Source organism: Schistocerca nitens, chromosome 6 (genome assembly GCF_023898315.1).
Source record: "Schistocerca nitens isolate TAMUIC-IGC-003100 chromosome 6, iqSchNite1.1, whole genome shotgun sequence".
In the NCBI taxonomy this organism is placed as follows: domain Eukaryota; kingdom Metazoa; phylum Arthropoda; class Insecta; order Orthoptera; family Acrididae; genus Schistocerca; species Schistocerca nitens.
In genome coordinates, this window is record NC_064619.1 from 243,809,296 (window position 1) to 243,831,010 (window position 21,715).

Below are 21,715 nucleotides of genomic sequence, written 5' to 3' on the forward strand. Positions count from 1 at the left end.
GAACGAATGAAATAAGCCATGGATTATAGATTACTCCACATTATTTTTGTTGTTCAGAACATCGTATTACGAGGTGCATTCAAGTTCTAAGGCCTCCGACTTTTTTTCTAATTAACTACTCACCCGAAATCGATGAAACTGGCGTTACTTCTCGATGTAATCGCCCTGCAGATGTACACATTTTTCACAACGCTGACGCCATGATTCCATGGCAGCGGTGAAGGCTTCTTTAGGAGTCTGTTTTGACCACTGGAAAATCACTGAGGCAATAGCAGCACGGCTGGTGAATGTGCGGCTACGGAGAGTGTCTTTCATTGTTGGAAAAAGCCAAAAGTCACTAGGAGCCAGGTCAGGTGAGTAGGGAGCATGAGGAATCACTTCAAAGTTGTTATCACGAAGAAACTGTTGCGTAACATTAGCTCAATGTGCGGGTGCGTTGTCTTGGTGAAACAGCACACGCGCAGCCCTTCCCGGACGTTTTTGTTGCAGTGCAGGAAGGAATTTGTTCTTCAAAACATTTTCGTAGGATGCACCTGTTACCATAGTGCCCTTTGGAACACAATGGGTAAGGATTATGCCCTCGCTGTCCCAGAACATAGACACCATCATTTTTTCAGCACTGGCAGTTATCCGAAATTTTTTTGGTGGCGGTGAATCCGTGTGCTTCCATTGAGCTGACTGGCGCTTTGTTTCTGGATTGAAAAATGGCATCCACGTCTCATCCATTGTCACAACCGACGAAAAGAAAGTCCCATTCGTGCTGTCGTTGCACGTCAACATTGCTTGGCAACATGCCACACGGGCAGCCGTGTGGTCGTCCGTCAGCATTCATGGCACCCACCTGGATGACACTTTTTGCATTCTCAGGTCGTCATGCAGGATTGTGTGCACAGAACCCACAGAAATGCCAACTCTGGAGGCGATCTGTTCAACAGTCATTCGGCGATCCCCCAAAACAATTCTCTCCATTTCTCGATCATGTCATCAGACCGGCTTCTGCGAGCCCGAGGTTGTTTCGGTTTGTTGTCACACGATGTTCTGCCTTCATTAAACTGTCGCACCCATGAACGCACTTTCGACACATTCATAACTCCATCACCACATGTCTCCTTCAACTGTCGATGAATTTCAATTGGTTTCATACCACGCAAATTCAGAAAACGAATGATTGCACGCTGTTCAAGTAAGGAAAACGTCGCAATTTTAAGTATTTAAAACAGTTCTCATTCTCACCGCTGGCGGTAAAATTCCATCTGCCGTATGATGCTGCCATCTCTGGGACGTATTGACAACGAATGCAGCCTCATTTTAAAACAATGCCCATGTTTCTATCTCTTTCCAGTGCGGAGAAAAAAAATCGGAAGCGTTAGAACTTGAATGCACCTCGTACATCGTTTATAGGAGAAAGCGATATACAGATCATCTTTCATATTGCACTACAACATCGTAATTTACTGTGAGCAACAGTAAGAACAATTTTACTTCATGTCGTTAAATTTGTATTCTGGTGTGATAAGAAATTTCACACGGCCTACTGTCTGTGTCATTGAATTGCCCGAATATTTGTTGTGCTTTGTAATTAACCGATTATGCGTAATTTTGTTTCTTTGACGAAATTTGTACAATACTTGTGATTGTTGCACATAAGTATTCAACAGATTTTCCAACACTTGAAAGCTGTAAAATCTCTGTCTTTTTGTTAGCACATTAAATTCACTTACAGAGAAAATTCAAAGTCATGAACTGTAAATTTAGGTGTTATTTTTACACTTTGTGAATATGTTTCCCATCCTTCTTTTTGATCCGGGCTTTGGACTGGCATTGGCGAAGTTAAAAACATTTTTATTTTGTTTTTCCATTTCAAATTTTTTTTTTTTTTTTCCGTTTTCGAAGTTTTTTTCTAATAGCATTATTGTATTTGTTCTTTGCTGCAATTAGTAATTCTGTCTTGTGTGGTATTTTTCAAAACAGAGTATGGCACACAATGGCATCTTGCAAGTTTTACATTCGTACCTGCTTTCTCGACGCACTTTTTGTTTCCAGCAAACAATGCATCTACACGTTAGCGCACTTTTCTTGGATTGCTCACTTGTTATAATGTCTGGAAAATGCCTTCCCACAAGTCTTAGAGGATTATCATCAGAACACCTTCCTCTGCCAGCTTTTCTGCGCTCTAACGCATACGTTTCTGTAAGCTCCCTTACCAGTGAGAAATGAAACTCTGCTATCGCCATTTTACGACCTGTTAGTGATCTGTGTAGGACATGAGCATTTAAAACACACAGATCTACAATGTGAAAAAAGAACTTTTTATACCACTTCATTGTTTTCTATATACATCCGACAGAGCTAAGCAGCATATCAGAACAGTCAACTGCTCCCATATTCAAGTTATAATCTACGATGCTTTGTGGTTTCTTAATTTTCTCCAGTATTCCTGTCAATATTTCCTGTGTCAACCATTTCTGTGGTGTTACATGTGGTCAACATACACACTTCTCTTTTGTCACACCACTTAATAGCAAGCATTGTATTAGTACACATAAATTGAATATCTCCACATTCCAGTTTCTTCTGAAGTTTCAGCATATTGCGTTTGCTCTTACGGATAGTATGACATGCGTTTATCCCATGACTGTGAAGCCAGGCAAACAAGTCTGGGCTTGAGTACCAGTTATCGACGTAGAGGGTATGTCCACGTTCTAAATAGGGCTTCATAAGTGTAGCCACTATGTCACCAGTTTTCCCCAAATTGTGGAACTCAGTTTCTGTTGATGCCCCTGTATAAACAATGAAATCCAAGACATAGCCAGTCTTACAATCACATAACACAAATGTTTTTATACTGAATCTACTCCATTTCGATGGAATGAATTGTCTGAAAGATAAGCGTCCTTTGAATAATAACAAACTTTCATCAATGCAGAGTTTCTGATGTGTATTAAATGCAGAATGGAAAGCTGTACGAAATTTATTGACAATGTTCCTAATTTTGAATAATCTGTTAATCTGTCTCCTCCAGTATTGGCAGAGTTGTCACTGAAATGTAACATTCTCATAAGTAACAAAAAGCGGTCTCTTGACATGAGTTCACTAAAAATTGGCGTATTTAGAAGAACATCTCTGGTCCAGTATTCGCTAATTTTCAGTTTCTTCACGTGAGGCATCAGATGACAAACAGCTGTGAAACAATACATTTCTTCATATCCAGTATCTTTCCACTTTGAGATTTGAGAATGCACTGATTTGGGAGTGCATCTACATCTACATCTACATGATTACTCTGCAACTCACATTTAAGTGCTTGGCAGAGGGTTCATCGAACCACAATCATACTATCTCCCTACCATTCCACTCCCGAACAGCACGCGGGAAAAACGAACACCTAAACCTTTCTGTTTGAGCTCTGATTTCTCTTATTTTATTTTGATGATCATTCCTACCTATATAGGTTGGGCTCAACTAAATATTTTTGCATTCGGAAGAGAAAGTTGGTGACTGAAATTTCGTAAATAGATCTCGCCGCGACGAAAAATGTCTTTGCTTTAATGACTTCCATCCCAACTCACATATCATATCTGCCACACTCTCTCCCCTATTACGTGATAATACAAAACGAGCTGCCCTTTTTTGCACCCTTTCGATGTCCTCCGTCAATCCCACCTGGTAAGGATCCCACACCGCGCAGCAATATTCTAACAGAGGACGAATGAGTGTAGTGTAAGCTGTCTCTTTAGTGGACTTGTTGCATCTTCTAAATGTCCTGCCAATGAAAGGCAACCTTTGGCTCGTCTTCCCCACAATATTATCTATGTGGTCTTTCCAACTGAAGTTGTTCGTAATTTTAACACCCAGGTACTTAGTTGAATTAACAGCCTTGAGAATTGTACTATTTATCGAGTAATCGAATTCCAACGGATTTCTTTTGGAACTCATGTGGATCACCTCACACTTTTCGTTATTTAGCGTCAACTACCATTTGCCACACCATACAGCAATCTTTTCTAAATCGCTTTGCAACTGATAGCCTACTGGTCTTTGGATGACCTTACTAGACGGTAAATTACAGCATCATCTGCAAACAACCTACGAGAACTGCTCGGATTGTCACCCAGGTCATTTATATAGATCAGGAACAGCAGAGGTCCCAGGATGCTTCCCTGGGGAACACCTGATATCACTTCAGTTTTACTCGATGATTTGCTGTCTATTACTACGAACTGTGACCTTCCTGACAGGAAATCACAAATCCAGTCGCACAACTGAAACGATACCCCATAGGCCCGCAGCTTGATTAGAAGTCGCTTGTGAGGAACGGTGGCAAAAGCTTTCCGGAAATCTAGAAATACGGAATCAACTTGGGATCCCCTGTCGATACCGGCCATTACTTCGTGCAAATAAAGAGCTAGCTGCGTTGCACAAGAACGATGTTTTCTGAGACCATGCTGATTACGTATCAATAGATCGTTCCCTTCAAGGTGATTCATAATGTTTGAATACAGTATATGCTCCAAAACCCTACTGCAAACCGACGTCAATGATATAGGTCTGTAGTTCGATGGATTACTCCTACTACCCTTCTTAAACACTGGTGCGACCTGTGCAATTTTCCAATCTGTAGGTACAGATCTATTGGTGAGTGAGCGGTTGTATATGATTGCTAAGTAGAGAGCTATTGTATCAGCATAATCTGAAAGGAACCTAATCAGTATACAATCTGGACCTGAAGACTTGCCCGTATCAAGCGATTTGAGTTGCTTCGCAACCCCTAAGGTATCTACTTCTAAGAAACTCATGCTAGCACCTGTTCGTGTTTCAAATTCTGGAATATTCCATTCGTCTTCCCTCTTGGTGAATAAATAAAACCGATTCGTTTCGTCAGCTATATATTTCATCAGTTCTTGTGTAAAGAATAACATGAAAACTGACAGAACACTTGACTCATTCCCTATTTGACACACATGCCCCGACAGCGTATCATCAAATGCGTGATTAACTGGCTGAAAATCATTTTCTTTTGACTCAAATATAACACTAAGACGTGCTTTCTTCGTAGGCGTTTCACTATCACTTTCTGATTCTTCAAATTCAGAACAACTAACATCTCTTGTTGAAACATGAGATTGCTTTGACACCCCTGCTGACGTGGACAGTTTATGAATAGAGCTTTTGGACTCTGTGGAAGAACTATCACTTTCATCAAATCAAGTAGTTCACCCTCACTGTCGCTCCTCGTAAGAATCTCCATGATTTCTTCCTCAGTGCAACCACGACGTCTTGCCATTTTCCTTGTAAAATACAGGACGTGAAGAACACCGATGTAAAGTCCGATGAACAGTGAACTGTAGTGTGAAGCCTAGGCTCACAACAAACAAGCTAGCGGCCAGAACTGCGAAAGGCTACTGAGACATGTGACGGGAAGTCCGCTGTCCGAGTTATCTCATCATCGGCACTCAGGTAGCGGTGCACCTATACTCATCATCAGCGCTCAGGGGCAGGCAAGCGGGTGCGACTTAACTTGTCAACAGTGCTCAGGCGAAAACCAGCGGCCGCGACTATATTCGTCATTAGCACCCTGTGAGCGGCAAGCAGCACAACAAGTAAACTCGTCAACAGCAGTCAAAGGGTTAAATATAATGATGTGAGGCATGGGTTGTATACTTTGAAAGAGAGTGTAGAAAAGAGTAATGAATTAATTCTGATCATTCAATTGCAAATTACAGATGTCACTACACGCGTAGATAATGTAGAACGGAATTTCAAAGAGAAAATAGCCAATTCTGATGTTATAAATGTAATTAGCTTGGAGGAACAATTTGGGGAAATTATAGATTGAAAGGTTACCGAGAGAATAAAATCCAGGAATGTATCACCTATTCCTTCTTCCGAACTTAATGATACCAGGAAGTGTATGGACAACCTATGGAAAGAGATTCAGCTTATCCAGGATACAGCAGAAAAAAGAATATCTTCACCTAATGTTGTACTAACTAGTGAAGCTGTGATGGATTTACAATGGGGAGCTAATTCAGGGTTATCTAGCCAATTCCCTAAATTTAAGCCAGACGGAGATGTACATCCGACCCACTTCTTAAAAGGGTTTAACCAAGCATTACCAAAAACTAAAAGATTCTAAGAAGATTGAATTTGCTGTGTGGTACCTTCTAGGGGAAGCCTCAGAATGGGGCACAGTAAATATTGAGAATTTTTCCTCTTGGGAAGACTTTCAAAAGAAATTTAAAGAGAAATACTGGTCTGCCAGTGCACAAGAAAAGTTAATATCATATCCATGGGACCCAGGCGGAGTCATCTATCCCCCAGGGACGTTAACATTCTGAGTAAACGGCCGGAGTGACGACCGCCGAATCCCGAGTTGTTTATGGTGTTTCTTCCAAAATAGTTTTCCTGCACCAAATTCCTTTAAAATCCAAAACTATCCTATAATTTTACTGCTTAAAAAAACTGAATATAACCACAAAATAGAGACCAACTTAAGAGAATCTCAGAAAAAAAGTGATATCTAGATGAAATAAACTGAATAAGGTAGTGTATTTGTAGAAAATGTAATATGACTTGACTAACTGAACAATTGTTATACTGAAGTGTATAGCTTTTCTATTTTGTATAGAGTATTTTATACCTTTTATGAAATGTGATATAGATGGGAGGGTTTGTTTAAATTTTGAAAGGAGTGGGTATTGTAGCTAAAAGCTTGATTTACAAGAACAGGTAAATCATGACTAACACAAAACACACATCACACCTTTCAAACAACCCTCACAAACAAGTGTGCCTGATTCTTCTTCATTTGCCGTTTCCATAGGGTTGCTAGGATTTCCTTCGGGGACCTCAAAGGGTGAAGGTGGGACAAGTCCGTTGTGTAGGAGACGATTTAACACCAAACTTCCTCCAGCGTCTCACTCAAGTACCTGAGAGATAGGGATCATGGGGAGGAAGGTGGGAAGGATTTCCTGTCTTTGGGGCTATCTTCTTTCTCTTCTTTGATCGTAGCAACCACATCTAAATTTTTTCCTTTCTTACTTCTCATCTTGAGGACCTGTCTATCAAATATGTACTTCTAAACATTTAATTATATAAGGTAAAGCCTGTCATGGGGGAAAAGGTGTGTACATAGGGAATTATGCGCACATATGTGGGGAGTTATGATGGTTCTACATTGAATATAAATAAGGAGAGGTGCCCATACATAATGAACAACTATAAAATAGTAATGAGTAATGGATAAATAAGAAAAGGTGTGAGCAATGTCAGTGCAATAAAAACTCTGATGAACTGAAGGATAGTGGGGTGTAAGTAGTATATACAGACATAATATCTATTGAAAGTACAGGAGTTTATGAGTAGAGGAGGACTCTAGGGAGTGAATGATATATTAAAGAATTATAGCTTTACCAGAAGATACTTAATTATGCTTTACATAAAAATATAAATTAGGGTAATGAACTGCAAGGCCTACTTAGAAAGGATAAGGGGGGGGGGGGGGGGGGGCGTACCTGACATTCACTAAGTATAAAGGACAGACGTACCTAAGTGGAGACAGGACGATCTGTGGCCTCAAAAATAGAGATGTTTTGTAAGTGGCATACCTACCAGAATGGAAAGAGGAAGTCAACCCAAAAGCAAGGAATAGATGCTGATCCTAGGAGAAGGGGACAGTATCATGACAAAAGTCACAAATTTCATAGGAATTATTCTGGAAAGCTTAAATTCTATGAACGACTAGCATTATTATGTTTCGTGGAAGTAAATGAGCGTCAAAAGAATACTTTCATTTTGCCCAGAGTTCCTCCAAGCTACAACTAATTAAAATAGTACATACTAGGAAAAGGTAGTACAAAGAGATACAAATAGAAAATAGATTACTCATGTGTCATAAACATCTGAAGTTTTTGATTGAAAAAAGGAAATAAAGAAAAGAAAAAGAGTCCTCACACCTAAATATTAGTAAAGCTGACTAAAACCAGGAGTAAATGCTCATGTCTTAATAACAAAGTAAAATAAGAAAAGAATAGAGAAACAATAAGCAAAAGATTGCTCCAGAGAGCACAGAGAATTGTTATGGAAAGGAAAGATATGTATATAAACATATGTAAGAAATATATAATGTTAAGATATGAAATGTTATTATGAGTGATATTATGTGAATAATTATTATGTATAAAATATCACATGTTCATAATACCACTCAGCCTTCTACACACAATATTCTAGATATATGTGGCGGTCGAATGGCACTGACAGGTACCTGTCAGGCAATCCATAGATGTTTTAGTGCAAGTGTAAGGAAGAACCATGGAGTTTTTATGTCACTCTGTACTTATTGTGTCACTGACTATTATTATGTGAAACAAGAACAGTTGAAAAAGTACTCTTGTAGACTCTTGACTCAGCCTTGGTAGAGGCAAGATGTAGTTTCTGATTCATTTTAAGAAAGTCATGGCAGTCAAGCCAACTTTCTTTTAACTGTAACTCATTTTCAGCCTTGGTAGAGGCAAGACGTATTTTCTGATTCATTTTAAGAAAGTCATGGTAGTCAAGCCAAATTTCTTTTAACTGTAACTCATTTTGTTTCTAATGTTAGACGGTACGAGGTACTTACAGAAAGTTAGTTACATATGTATGCTGAAAGTGTGAATTATATTGTGCATGAAAGTCAAATACATCGTTAACTGACAAAAAGGAAAGTTTGTATGTCTATTCATTTTATAAGTAGAAAGAGTCTTAAAAGTTCCTGTACCTAACACTATTTGATGGAGAAGAAGTCAAGAGATTTTCCAGCAGTCAACTATCCTGTAAAGAAGAGGGGCTGCAAAATTCAAGTCAGTCACCTCGTAATGAAGTGGAATGTGGTTTGGGGAAATAAATCAGTATAACCCAGACTCACTCACACTCACACTTTAAGTTGTAAAAACGTTAGAGAGGGGAGACAGACTTGAGGGAAAAATGAAAAACTGTGGACCATATAACTTGAGCAAGTGATAAGCACAAGAATATGTTGGAGTGCACAGTCCTATCTTCAGAGTTTAGTGACTCAAGTTCTGGGTTTGAGGACTCAAGTGATCCATGTTGTGTATTATGCATCTGGTTCTCTTGAATGGAAAACTTCCTACCAAATGTCTGCAAGTTGCTAACCCCTTCCTCAAGTAAAAGCAAAGAAAAATCCTATGCCTACAACTTCCCACATGCTTCTTCTCCAGCAACTATCTTGCTTATCTTGGTCACAACAAACCATCCCTTTGGCAGTCTTCTCCCTCCCTTCCATCTTAACACTGAAGTTCCTATTTCCAAACCAATGAGAAGCACCTAGCATCATGACCCAGAACAACCTATGGCCTTTAATGCTTAAGTAAGTTACTCTGCCTGGATGTAACTTTATCAAGCCAGCTCTGAAATTGGGTCATCCCTTTGTGATATCCATCTCATACCATCTAAAGTTGCCTTTCATTGTCATCCTAATTTTTGCAACATTCTTGCTGAATTCTTGATATTCATACTTGAAAACTTCTTTATGCTCTCATCCACAACCAAATACCCCAATACCATTAACAATGAAAGCCAAAAAATGCTGTCTGAGTAATTTTTGGGGTAAGCTTCCCAACACTTGACTGAATCACCATGTGGAGAAAAAAAGGTGGACAGACCAGTGGAATGGTACCCTGTCTTTAATGGAAGCCGCCAAAGTGGTCACTGCCGAATTAAGCTCTTTGGTCAGGGCCGGTAGCATGGCATCCATAATGACTAAACCTAATGAAACTACACTTAAAGACTGCCCATGTGGAAACCATTCCAAACTCTTCACCAGTCATGTAGTAACCAACTAATACAAAAAAACTGATCCAAGTAACACAAATATGGCTTTACTCATAAACCTCTGGAGAATAATGGAAATAAGCCTCTCATGACTTCACACATAACAAGACAAAAGAATCCTACAGAAGGTGGAATGTAAGCAATACACAGCACAAGTGGTGTGAGCGATACACACTAAAAGAACATAAGAAGAATGAGTCAGTGGTGCTCTGTGTGTAGCTAGGTGTGAATCACCAGTAGACAGCATGATGGAACCGTACTATGTACACGCTTCCTGCAGGTGGCCTCTAGTGGCTGGCCTGTGCTGAAACAGATGGTAGTTGATTTACACACACACATGTAGCGACAATACACTTTGTGCACTCACACTCACATGCACCAGCAGCAGGATACAGCATCACCTATGTTGTTTCATTATGTATGTTCTTTTCTTGTGTGCATTTCAGTTATGTGTAGTACCACAGTGTACATAAGTAGATTTCCTAACATGTCGATCAAACTTCATAAAACCTCTTGTGCGTTACTCCTGATGACATCAATTCCATGAAAATGCCTAAAGATGGCTGATTAAATAAATAAATAACAATTTAGTCATATTGGTCTAAAACTTTTTAAGGTTTTCATTCCAAATACACTAGTGTTATTATTATTATTGTTGTTGTTGTTGTTTTTATCCCTATTGCCAAACTATGTCATGGAAACTCCAGTGAAGCGTTATAATGACACCTGTAATTTATGCATTCTATATTTTACTGAAATTGGGGGCACTGCATCAGAGGCCACATCAGTGGCAGAATACGCTGCTACCAATTGCTTAAATTTCCATCAGTTTTATCACCTTGCCTACCAGATGTGACCCAACACGTCACTGCATCCAAACTCAGAAATAATCCATACAATTTTTCACAAAAAAGTTAACAATGTTATGTGTTCTGAACTGGAACAAAGTGAAATATATTTTCCTGTATGTAATCTGCTGTCAGGATTAAAATATAGCCAAAATTTTTATTTAATTATACATCCATTATTTTCACCTTATACTGAAAACTAAGGTTACCAGAATGTCACCAACCAAAAAGAGATTACACAGAGAGAGTGTAAATACGTAATTTTGTGCCTTACATTAGTAGAATCTCAGAATAAATGCAAAAATATGAAAACAGAGTAGTCAGTGAAGCTTACCTAATGAACTGTCTGACACTACATATTAATCAATCAAATTACAGATTCATCTAAAAGAAACAACACCTGAAAATTGTATCATATAATATTTAAACAAAAGCTTGGTTACGAGAAAAATCTATACCTTTAATCATTTTTACTGCCAGATATACCACGGAGAAATGATATCTTTTCATCCATTCACCAATACAATTTCTTCTGTTTGGTTTCTAATTGTCAAAGCCCAAGACCCTATAATAAACAGAGACTTTTTTTAGTGAAGTGCCATGGCATTACCAAAGTAGCCACCTGTGGCTGATCATATTTGGCAACAAATTGAGGTTACTAGAACACAGAAAACATACTGGAAACCATCTTCCAGAACATAGATTGCTTGCTTGCTTGGGTTTTGCGGATGGCGGCGAGGCTCTTCCAGAACAGAACCGTAGCATAACTAGGGTACAGCAGCCAGGGGCACAAGCCTTGGGCACACTATTTCTGTGGGGTGGGTGGGGTGTGCAGTTTTGTGCAGGTGAAAGGGAGAAAGAAATATGCAATGTCCTTTTCCAAGGTATCATCCCAGAATGGAAACCATGTGTATTTACCAAGAATTTTCAGTTGTTTATAAAAACAAAATTTTTATCTACGACAGATGGAATGTTGCTAACAAAGAACCTAGATTTTAGGTTACTTTACAGATAAGCCAATCAGCATAGTCAAGATTTTGTATTCACATACATTGGATTCACCAACTAAGACATCAAGGTCCATCTTCACCTACACATATGGCCACACAACAGACCAATTTACTGCCACAACCGAGATTTCAAGGAAAGTGGGCACTAGCAAACTTGGGCCTAAAGTACCTTACTGGATGAACAGTGAGCTATTCATCAACTGTGTAAATAATCGCTGCAACCTGCAACAATACACACACACTTTAACAATCGCAGTACTTACTGGCCATCAAACAGTATTCTTGACTAGAGCAAAAACTGAAGTCCATGAGAAATAACTGAAATAGTAGGAATTGACACATGGATTTCCAGAAATTCAGTTCTGTCACTTGATAATAACAGGGGCAAAGTTCAAAGTATTCCACATTACACAGAACATAGCAGCACAAATATCCATAGGAAATCACTCAGAGTCTATTACCTGTACTTGAACATTGCTGACAAAGTCCTATGACAGTCTAACAAGATGAGATGAAAAATTTACAATTGTCCAGCAAAGTGAATGATTTCATGCTCAGAGCCCAGCAGCAGAGACAGTGACTTAGGACAATTTCTTCTCTCTCTTTTTGTTCCCAGGTCACCAGGCAGCACAGTGTGTGGAATGGTTGACAGAGACCAAATCCAACAACCAGGTCCAGTAGAACTTCCATACGCATTACAGAAGTATGCTACCATCTCATCTGATGATCAGACAGTGGTACACGTGGCTCAAGTAATCCAGTGTCATGAAGAAGACAAGTTCTGGAGATCTGGGCATGAGTGAGGCAGAGGAAGAGGTGCAACAGATATTTATCCAGAGCCAAACCAAATAAATTTGTTATGTGTCTCAACAGTTACAGCTTCTACCAACCCTGGTGCAAGGGTGCTACACAACAGACTGAAGCTTCATGCCTTCAAGGTGCAACTGCTGCGAGTGCTTCAACCCGATGACAGGCCAAAGTTTAAGGCATTTGTAGTTGAGATTCCGAGTCACATCAGTGATGACTCAGACTATTTGAAAAAGGTGATGTTTCACAACCTGCTACATGGTTGCGACCCCAAAATATAATAAATTCCCTTTATTTCACATCTATGGTCACAAATTTTTATGTCCTCAGACTACCAGTTTCAGTCTATAATGACCATCTTTAGATCTTCTTTATAAAAGCATGTCCTAATATGCCGGAACCACAGTGGCACCATCAAATGCTAAAAACAAATGTTTTGAACAGTAGTGCTGCTGACAATATGACTCTTATGTATACTATTATTTATACATGTTTGACAATGCTGGTGCTGATTTTGCATCTAGCATTTGACGATACCACTATGGCTCCAGTTTATCAGGACATGTTTCTATAAAACAGATCTGAAGACGGTCAGTATGGAGCGAAACCAGTAGTCTGATGACATGAAAATTTGTGGCCATAGATGTGGCATAAAGGAAATTTATAGGTGATTTTCACAGACGTAGCTTGCTTTCATGTATCTGTGAAGGTAAACAGACACAGTTGAGAGCATCTAGGCCTCTGAGAATCCCCACTTAGCATGGAAATTGTACGTGACAGTGCAAAGGTGAACAGTCCAAATGTGTGGTTTGCCTCACGACTGTGTGGTGAAATGTTTTTCTTTGCAGAGGTGTCAGTAATCTCAAGTGTTTATTTGGACATGCTGGAACAGTTTGCATTTAGGATGGTGACCCTCCTCACTGGACCTTGACTATTAGGAAGGCTTTGAACGACACACTTCTTGGTCACTGGACTGGCAGAAGAGAACCCATTTCCTGGACACTCGAGGCCTCCAGACATAATCCAATTAAATTTTTTCCTTGGGGATTTGTGAAAGATGCTGTCTACCAGATGCCAGTGTGGGACCTGCAAGCTCACATCAGAGCAGCAATTGCAAATGTTAATGATGATACGCTAGGCTGGACATGGGAAGAGCAGTAATGTCGTTTAGCTATCCTATGTCTACAGATGACACACATTGAGCTCTGTTAAATGGATACTAAAATTTTAGGTCTGTATGAACATCAGCAAACTGCACATTTCTACATATCTCCATTTCCAAAAGTTGTAAAGATCATTTCGAAATACCCTGTACTGCCATACTCACAGATGCCCAAGCAACTGACATGTATGGCTGGAGGTCACATAGTGTAGTTACCACCAACTTGGTGCAGCTGATAAACTTATGATGTCCACAATTTCTGTCACTGATGTATCTTCATCCACTGACAGCAAAGACACAATATCTCTCTTCTACAAGGATGCCTGGTTGGTAAACTTGCATGTGGTTAATGTGGCCAGCAGTATTAGTATTGGTGCAATTGCTGGTAATTGCTATGTAATGCTGGTATCTACCCATGGTGGTGTCAATTCAGAAGTGTTTTGGTGGATCTGGTGTGGTTGCTTCTACCATTTGCAAGTCTGGGCATATGAAAACTCCTCTGGTGCTGCAGCTTATAAGCTGGCTTCTGGGTCTGGTTGTGGTGTTTGTTGTGCTGCTGCTGGCAATTTCAATGGCAGGCACAGAAGCTCTTTGACATTGTATACGGCTGATACATTGCTGAATGATTCATGCCTGGGGTTGTACAGTGGACATTGTTGCCCTGGAGCTTGATTATGGTGCCTAGAAGCCAAAGAGATTGACACACACATTGACGAACAAGGACTAGATTTTGTTCTCTGAAGCTATGTCGGTCTCCTAGTGATGGCTAGTGTTTGTCTGGCTGTAGGAGATTAAGTGCTGTCCTTGCTTGTCTACCATGAAACAATTCTGCTGGTCAGTTTCAGCTGATGGATGCAGCCTGGTGCGCACTAAAAAGGTGGTTGATAGTGCCCCCCTCCCCATTTCTTCATGTGTATGGTCCTAGCTACATGCATCTTAAACATTTACACCGGATGTTCTGTTGAATCCCAGGAACAGGGATGGAACATAGCAGATGGAAGATGCTGGATGCTGTTGAGGGTATCTCTTTAGGGAGGCCTTCTATTGCAAAAATGTGGGCTAAAGCCAAAATGACAGTTTTTCCTGAGGTGGAGGGCATTACTTACCACACAGGGGAAACATGAATAGTCATCTGGTGCAACCATCCAAATACATCACAGATATAGTCCCATGATGATGGAGGCAGTCTCAGGGACCCCACAGTGGTAGGCAGGAATGCAACAGCTGGTGTGGAGCTGGCTGAGATGTAGTGCACATTTGCCAGTGTGCCACCGGTCTCATTATTTGGCTTTCAACATACCCCAGTGTTGCTGAAGGAGAAAGGCTCTGACTTCAGGGTTCTCACATGATCACCTTCTGCAGGTGATGATAACAGAAGTACTCCTTAGTGTCACCAACAGCCTTGCTGCAGTGGTAACACTGGTTGCCATCAGATCACCGAAGTTAAGAACTGTCGGATTGGGCTAGTACTTGGATGGGTGATCATCAGGTCTGGCAAGCGCTATGGGCAAGTGGGGTGCACTCAGCCCTTGTGAAGCAAACTAAGGATTTACTTGACTGAGAAGTAGCGGCTCTGGTCTCATAAACTGACATATGGCCTGAACAGCGGTGTGCTGACGTGTCCTTCCATATCCGCACCCAGTGACGCCTGCAGACCGAGGATACCATGGTGGCTGGTCAGCACTGTTGGGCCTTCATGGCCTGTTCGAGTGGAGTTCAGTTTTAGTACTTTAAGTTGGCAGTGGAGTGAGAATAGGCCTTTGGCCACCTGACAGCTTGGTCATAGCCTTGGTAGCAATCTTTAGCATGTGTAATCCTAAATACGCCAAAAAGATGTTCTTTAGCTGTCCCATCTGACACTTGTATAACTGTAAGGGGAAGATCTGTTAGTCAATTTCTTGGTTTGTCAACTATTTATCAACAGATCTGTGGTGAAATATCAAATGCTTCATCTGTGCCAACTGATTACCAGTATAATGTGTCTGCATTGGCATGGCAAGCCATGGATATATTAGTGCCTTCATGTTGGTAATTACTGTAATTAATGCTTAGGCACTGGGCAGTGCATTCTCAAAGGTTTGGTGATCAAGTGCAAATATTGTCAGCAATGGCTTATGATTAGTGACCAACTTGAATACTCTCCCAAGTAGATACTCTTGGAATTTTTGTATGCCTAGATGATGAGAAGAGCTGCCCTTCCACTGTAAGTAATTTTGTTGGCCAGATGATAGTGTTCTGGATGCAAATACAGTCGGACATTAAGATCTATCATTTGTGTAATGTCAACATATTGTTCAAATTCCATTGGAAGAGTCATCCATTGCCAGGATAAGAGGGCTCAAGGGGCACTACAACAGATATGACCAAAGACTGGATGGAATTCAGTGCAGAATGCTGTGGGTCACAAGAGTGTCGAGTTCCTTACAGACACTGTCGGCATAAGGTGTAGGACAAGCATGTGAGAGTCATGGAATGTATTCTGTAAACTTCAGGAGCAATATCTTCTTGGGAACTTACCTGTGTAGGTACTTAACTGACTAGTGAAATTTTTTCTGCTCTTTGATGCGTTTCTTCTAAGTCAGTGTCTCAAATTTTATGACCTTGATGTTAATGAATTCAGCTACAGTGCTGCAACATTTTCTTTTGCACATATTGTAACTGTCATACCATGTTCAGTTTAGTTTCTTATTTCAACAGGAAGTTAATGCTGTCCATATTTCTTGCACATAACATTGTTTTCAACATGAGTATTTTGGTGAGAATAACCCCCAAAAACTTCTAGAAACAAAATTATCTATGAGAAATCTGTATATTTTACCCTAGGGTTTTTTTAAGTTATTCACACAAACCACTTTCTTTGGCATTGCAGCGTCATGTCTTACAAGGAATTTGCAATACCTGTTGTATTACAGATCCTGAAATGAAAACAATACTGAGGCTAAATTAAAGTTAATTATTTAATATTCAAGTAAATATTGTATCAGTAAGAAAGTAGACCCAATGTGAATGCTGTTCTCATGCCCATTGTGAGTTAATTGCTGTCCTTAAGCTGCAGGAAATCACTCTGATTGCTGCCAAGCAATTGGAATCTGCTATGAATGGGTGTCTGGGGTGAAACACTAAGACATGCATACAGGGTGAATAAATGGTACGCCTTAGGAAAGTAGCATCAAGGATGGAACAGATCACCTAGTGCACTCTCTGTATATGCCTGGAGGCCTCATTCACCATGCTGTAGAAGCTATCTTGGAAACCACAGGGGAACAAGCTGCAACCAACACAAATTGTGGCACACAATGGAACAAACAATGCCTATCATTTGGGATCTGAAGTCAAACATGGATCATTCCAATCAGCAATATTGATTGTTCCCAGCACTGATTGAGGCCAAGTAATTGTACTGACCCAGACACCTCAACAATCTGTAACAAGCTACACTGTGACTTCCTGGACTTGTGCCATACTTTTAATTGGATCATTCTATCAACCACTGGCCTCTACCCTAGATGTCATCAAAAATTTTAGAGCAAAACCCCAGTTTGCTAGTATGAATGTTACCTGACCATACCACAATCGCTGAAGAATGTTTAATCATACACCAGTCAATGGGGAAAATTACAGTTTTGTTATCCTTGAAAACCCTACTAAATGCCTTCAATCTAGAACAGATAGTTCAGGAGCCAACTTGTAATAACATGTATGTCTAAAATCTTTGAGGATTTGCCTACTGAAACTGGTATCAGATATTATGAGGAAGTTGTAGCAACAATGATCACTGAAGTACAAATGACAGCTAAAACAGAAGATTTATATACTCAGTAAGTTACATAAAGAGGCAGTCATGTCACATCTCGAGGAGAAACTCGAAACATTACTTAAGGGCAGGAGCACAAAGAACTGTGTCTCAAGTTTGATAGAATCTTCTTCTTCTTTCTTCTTTTAGTGTTCAACCCCGAGGTTGGTTTGCAGCATAGCGCCATTCCTCTCTTCTATCTGCCTTCCTCTTCATTTCCATGTATGCGTTACATTCAACATCATTCATGACCTGTTGTATGTACGATATCCTTGGTCGCCCCTGCCAATTCCTTTCCTCAATAGCTCCTTCTGCTATTGTTCCAATAACGTTGTTGCGTCTTAGGATGTGCCCTACAAGTTTGTCTCTTCTTGTCTGGACTTGCCTCCACAGAGATCTGGTTTCCTGTACTCTTTTAAATACCTTTTCATTTGTTACTTTGTCTCTCCAGCTGATCTTCATCATCCTTCTATAGCACCCCATCTACAGGGCCTCTAGCCATCTTCTCTCTTCTCTTCCCATTGTTCAAGCTTCACATGCATATAGGGCCACACTCCAAACAAAAGTTTTATGACATATTTCCTTATTTTCTGGCTGATGTTCTTGCTGGTGAATAAGTTCCTCCTCAGATTAAATGCAATTTTGGCCTCTTGTATTCTGCTCACAACTTCTTTCCGTCTTCTCCCGTCCCTTATTATTTTGCTTCCCGTGTAGGTTAAACTCCTCTATCACTTCCAGCTCCTCTCTTCCAATTCTCATTCTCAGAGGTTCATATTCTGCTTCTGTACTGCATACCATCACTATAGTCTATTTCTTGTTTATTCTCATTCCATACTGATTGCATAGAATCCTATCCATTGTTCTGAGGTCTTCCTCAAGATCTGCTTTTGCCTCCTCGACTATAGCAAAATCATCTGCGTAACGTAGCACGTCTACCTTCTACCCATTAATTTTGATTCCCACCTCATTTGTTTCTCGAACTTGGTCCATAGCTTCCTGGATGTCATAATCGTTAGTCGTTTTACTCAGTGCTGAGTGTCATGACCTCATTTCCTCATTCATTCTTACACAGTTGAAACTTCAGACAGACGTCTCCATCCACAGCGATCTTCGGCCTTTCTTAATGTGATGTGAAGGGTTAGGCTGGTAATCTTCTTCGCTTCATCCGACAATCTGTTTGCTGCTTTACCACGTGGTCTTCTGCCTTCAGTTTTTCATTTCCTTCTCGAGATGTGTCCAAGGAACTGAAGGTATCTTTGGTTGACACGAGAAGATAACCTTCTTGTGATTTTAAGTTCTTCTATTATTGAAACATTTGTTCTTTTTTGAGCCCACGGTACACGTAGCATTCCCTGCCAACACCACACCTCTTATCACTACCTTTCACGGTCCAGGTCTCACATGCGTATAAGAATACAGGACATATCAGTGCTTCTACCAAGCGCATCTTCATTGCCTTGGATATTGCCCGATTCTGCCTGGATGTAAGCATTGAATATAACAGAGAGAGCACATCCTTGTCTTACCCCTTTTCTAATACTTGCTTCTTGTTCCTGGTGACAGATCCTAATCACTGCCACCTCATTCTTATAGAAACTGAGTATCACACAGATGTCTTTGTATTTCATTCCACTTTTCCTCAGCACTCTGGACGTCTCTTGTCAGATAACGTTATCAAACACCTTTTCCATGTCTATAAAGGCGATATAAGTTGGTTTATTTTACTGTAATTGCTTTTCAGTGTGGAGTCTTAGTGCCAGAATTGCATCTCTTGTTCCTCATCCCCCTCTGAAATCAAACTGACCTTCACTCAGCATATCATCCACCTTATTTTCAATTCTCTTCAGAATTATTTTTATGAGAATTTTTGATGCGTGTGATATTATGCTTAAAGTTCGGTACTGTTCACATCTTGTAACTGCTGCCTTCTTTCGTATAGGAACAATGGTGCGTTTCTGGAAGTCCGTGCTATCTCTCCTGTGTTACTGTAACGTGTTTAAGCAGCATCATTTTCATCCTGTTGCCAGCATTCTTTACTAGTTCTGCAGGGATGTCATCAATACCCGTTGCTTTGTTGTCCCGTAGTTCTTTTAGAGATCTGTCAAATTCTTATTGCAGAATGTCATCTCCCTTGTCATCTTCATCTACTTGCTCTTCTCTTCCTATTACCTCCTCCGAAACAGGTGTTCCAGCATACAACTCCTCAATGTATTCTTTCCATCTCTTTACCGTGTCTTCACTAAACAGCATTTTCATCTCTTTATTTTCTATTGTACATGAGAGTGTTGTTTTATGTTCATTAAAAATTTTATTTGTTATTCTGTATGCTAAATCAGTTCTTCTGTTTTGCATATTTTCTTCCACTTCCCTGCACATTTCCTCAAGAACATCTTCTTTTGCTTTCCTAGCTTCTCTACTGACTAAATTACTTAGTATTCTGTATTCAGACTGGCAAAAATGTCCTCTGTTCCGCAATATATAGCGTACTGTAACTATTCTGTGCATGCGTCGAAAACTTGATAGTTGAACCACACTGCCCGCCGGCAGCACCCTCGCTGGTGGAATAGCGGAACTCGGTCGCCCTCTGCGTTGCTGTTTGCCACTGCCGTTGACACACTCTGTCATCTTTGATTTGAGCAAATCGTGGAGATGATGGGATTCCATGCACTGTCCAGCTGGTAGCCGTTGTCACGGTTTAACAGATTTTCCGCCAGTCGTATTTCTACGGATTCTTTAATAATGGAGTCCAAGAAAGACGTTGCTGTGGAAAAAATCATTGTTTCCTCATACTCCATTGAATGTCCAGTAGAAATACAATGTTCAGCAATAGTGGACTTGCTTGGCTGCAAAAGGCAGGTGTAACGTTGATGTTCAGTGGAGCGTTCTTTCACGGTGCGTGTTGTTTGACCTATGTACGCCATACCACATTGGCACGGTATCTTCCAAATTCTGGCCTTTCGTAGTATCAGATTGTCCTTAACTGATTCCACAAGGTCCGCAATATTCGATGGTGGGTGGAAAACCACTTTTACCTGAAATTTTCGGAGGATTCTTGCTATTTTAAACGAAGTGTTGCCAACGAAAGGAAGAAAAGCTAAAGATTGTTCCGGCATGTTCTCCTCTTTATTCACTTCCTGCTTCTTAGTTTTAACTGTTAGTGCCCGGTTAATCTGACAGACGGAATACCCATTTTCGCTGAATATTGTCTTTAGATGGGCGAGTTCTTGAGGTAAGCTATCTAGATCTGAGACAGTATGAGCTCTATGAACAAGTGTTTTAAGCAAACTCATGGTCTGCAATGGGTGATGGCAACTCAATGCTTGCAGGTACAAATCAGTATGAGTGGGTTTCCGGTAAACTGAATGCCCTAGAGAACCATCATTCTTCCTTCGAACCAGGACATCCAAGAAAGGCAAACAACCATCTTTCTCTATTTCCATGGTGAACAGGATGTTGCTATGAATGGAGTTGAGGTGATGTAGAAACTCCATTAATTTATCTTCTCCATGAGGCCACACTATGAAAGTGTCATCCACATACTGCCAAAAAACTGTTGGCTTCAGGGCAGCTGATTCAAGTGCTCTATCTTCAAAATCCTCCATAAAAAGGTTGGCCACCAAAGGAGACAGGGGACTACCCATGGTGACACCATCAGTCTGTTCAAAATATTCTTGATTAAACATAAAATAAGTTGAGGAAAGAGTGTGCCTGAACAAAGCAGTGATACCAACAGGAAACATGTTATCACTCAGTGTCAGAGAATCTGCAAGAGGAACGTTTGTAAAAAGTGAGTCCACTTCAAAACTTACTAGAAGGTCTACACTGCTAAGACGAAGAGCCCCCAGTCTATTGATAAAATCAGCTGAGTTTCGTATGTGATGTGAGCACTTGCCTATGAAAGGTCTCAGTAAGGAAGCAAGATGTTTAGCTAAATCATATGTAGGAGCTCCAATGTTGCTCACTATTGGACGCAGAGGAAGACCCTCTTTATAAATCTTTGGAAGGCCATACAGTCTTGGAGGTACACAACCATGTGGTCTTGCATTTGTTTGCAAGAACAAGTACAGATTCTGCAGTAGTTGTACACTAAAAAAACAACTCAAAATTACAAGTATTAAAGTTATTAAAAGTCAAGAAACATGCATACAATGTCAGAAATCAGTAATTCCAATAACAGACTTAAGTTTATATGGAATGTAGCGAAATTAGAGACAGGACAACCAGCCACAGAACAGGATATCATTACTGAACTGAGTGGAATGGC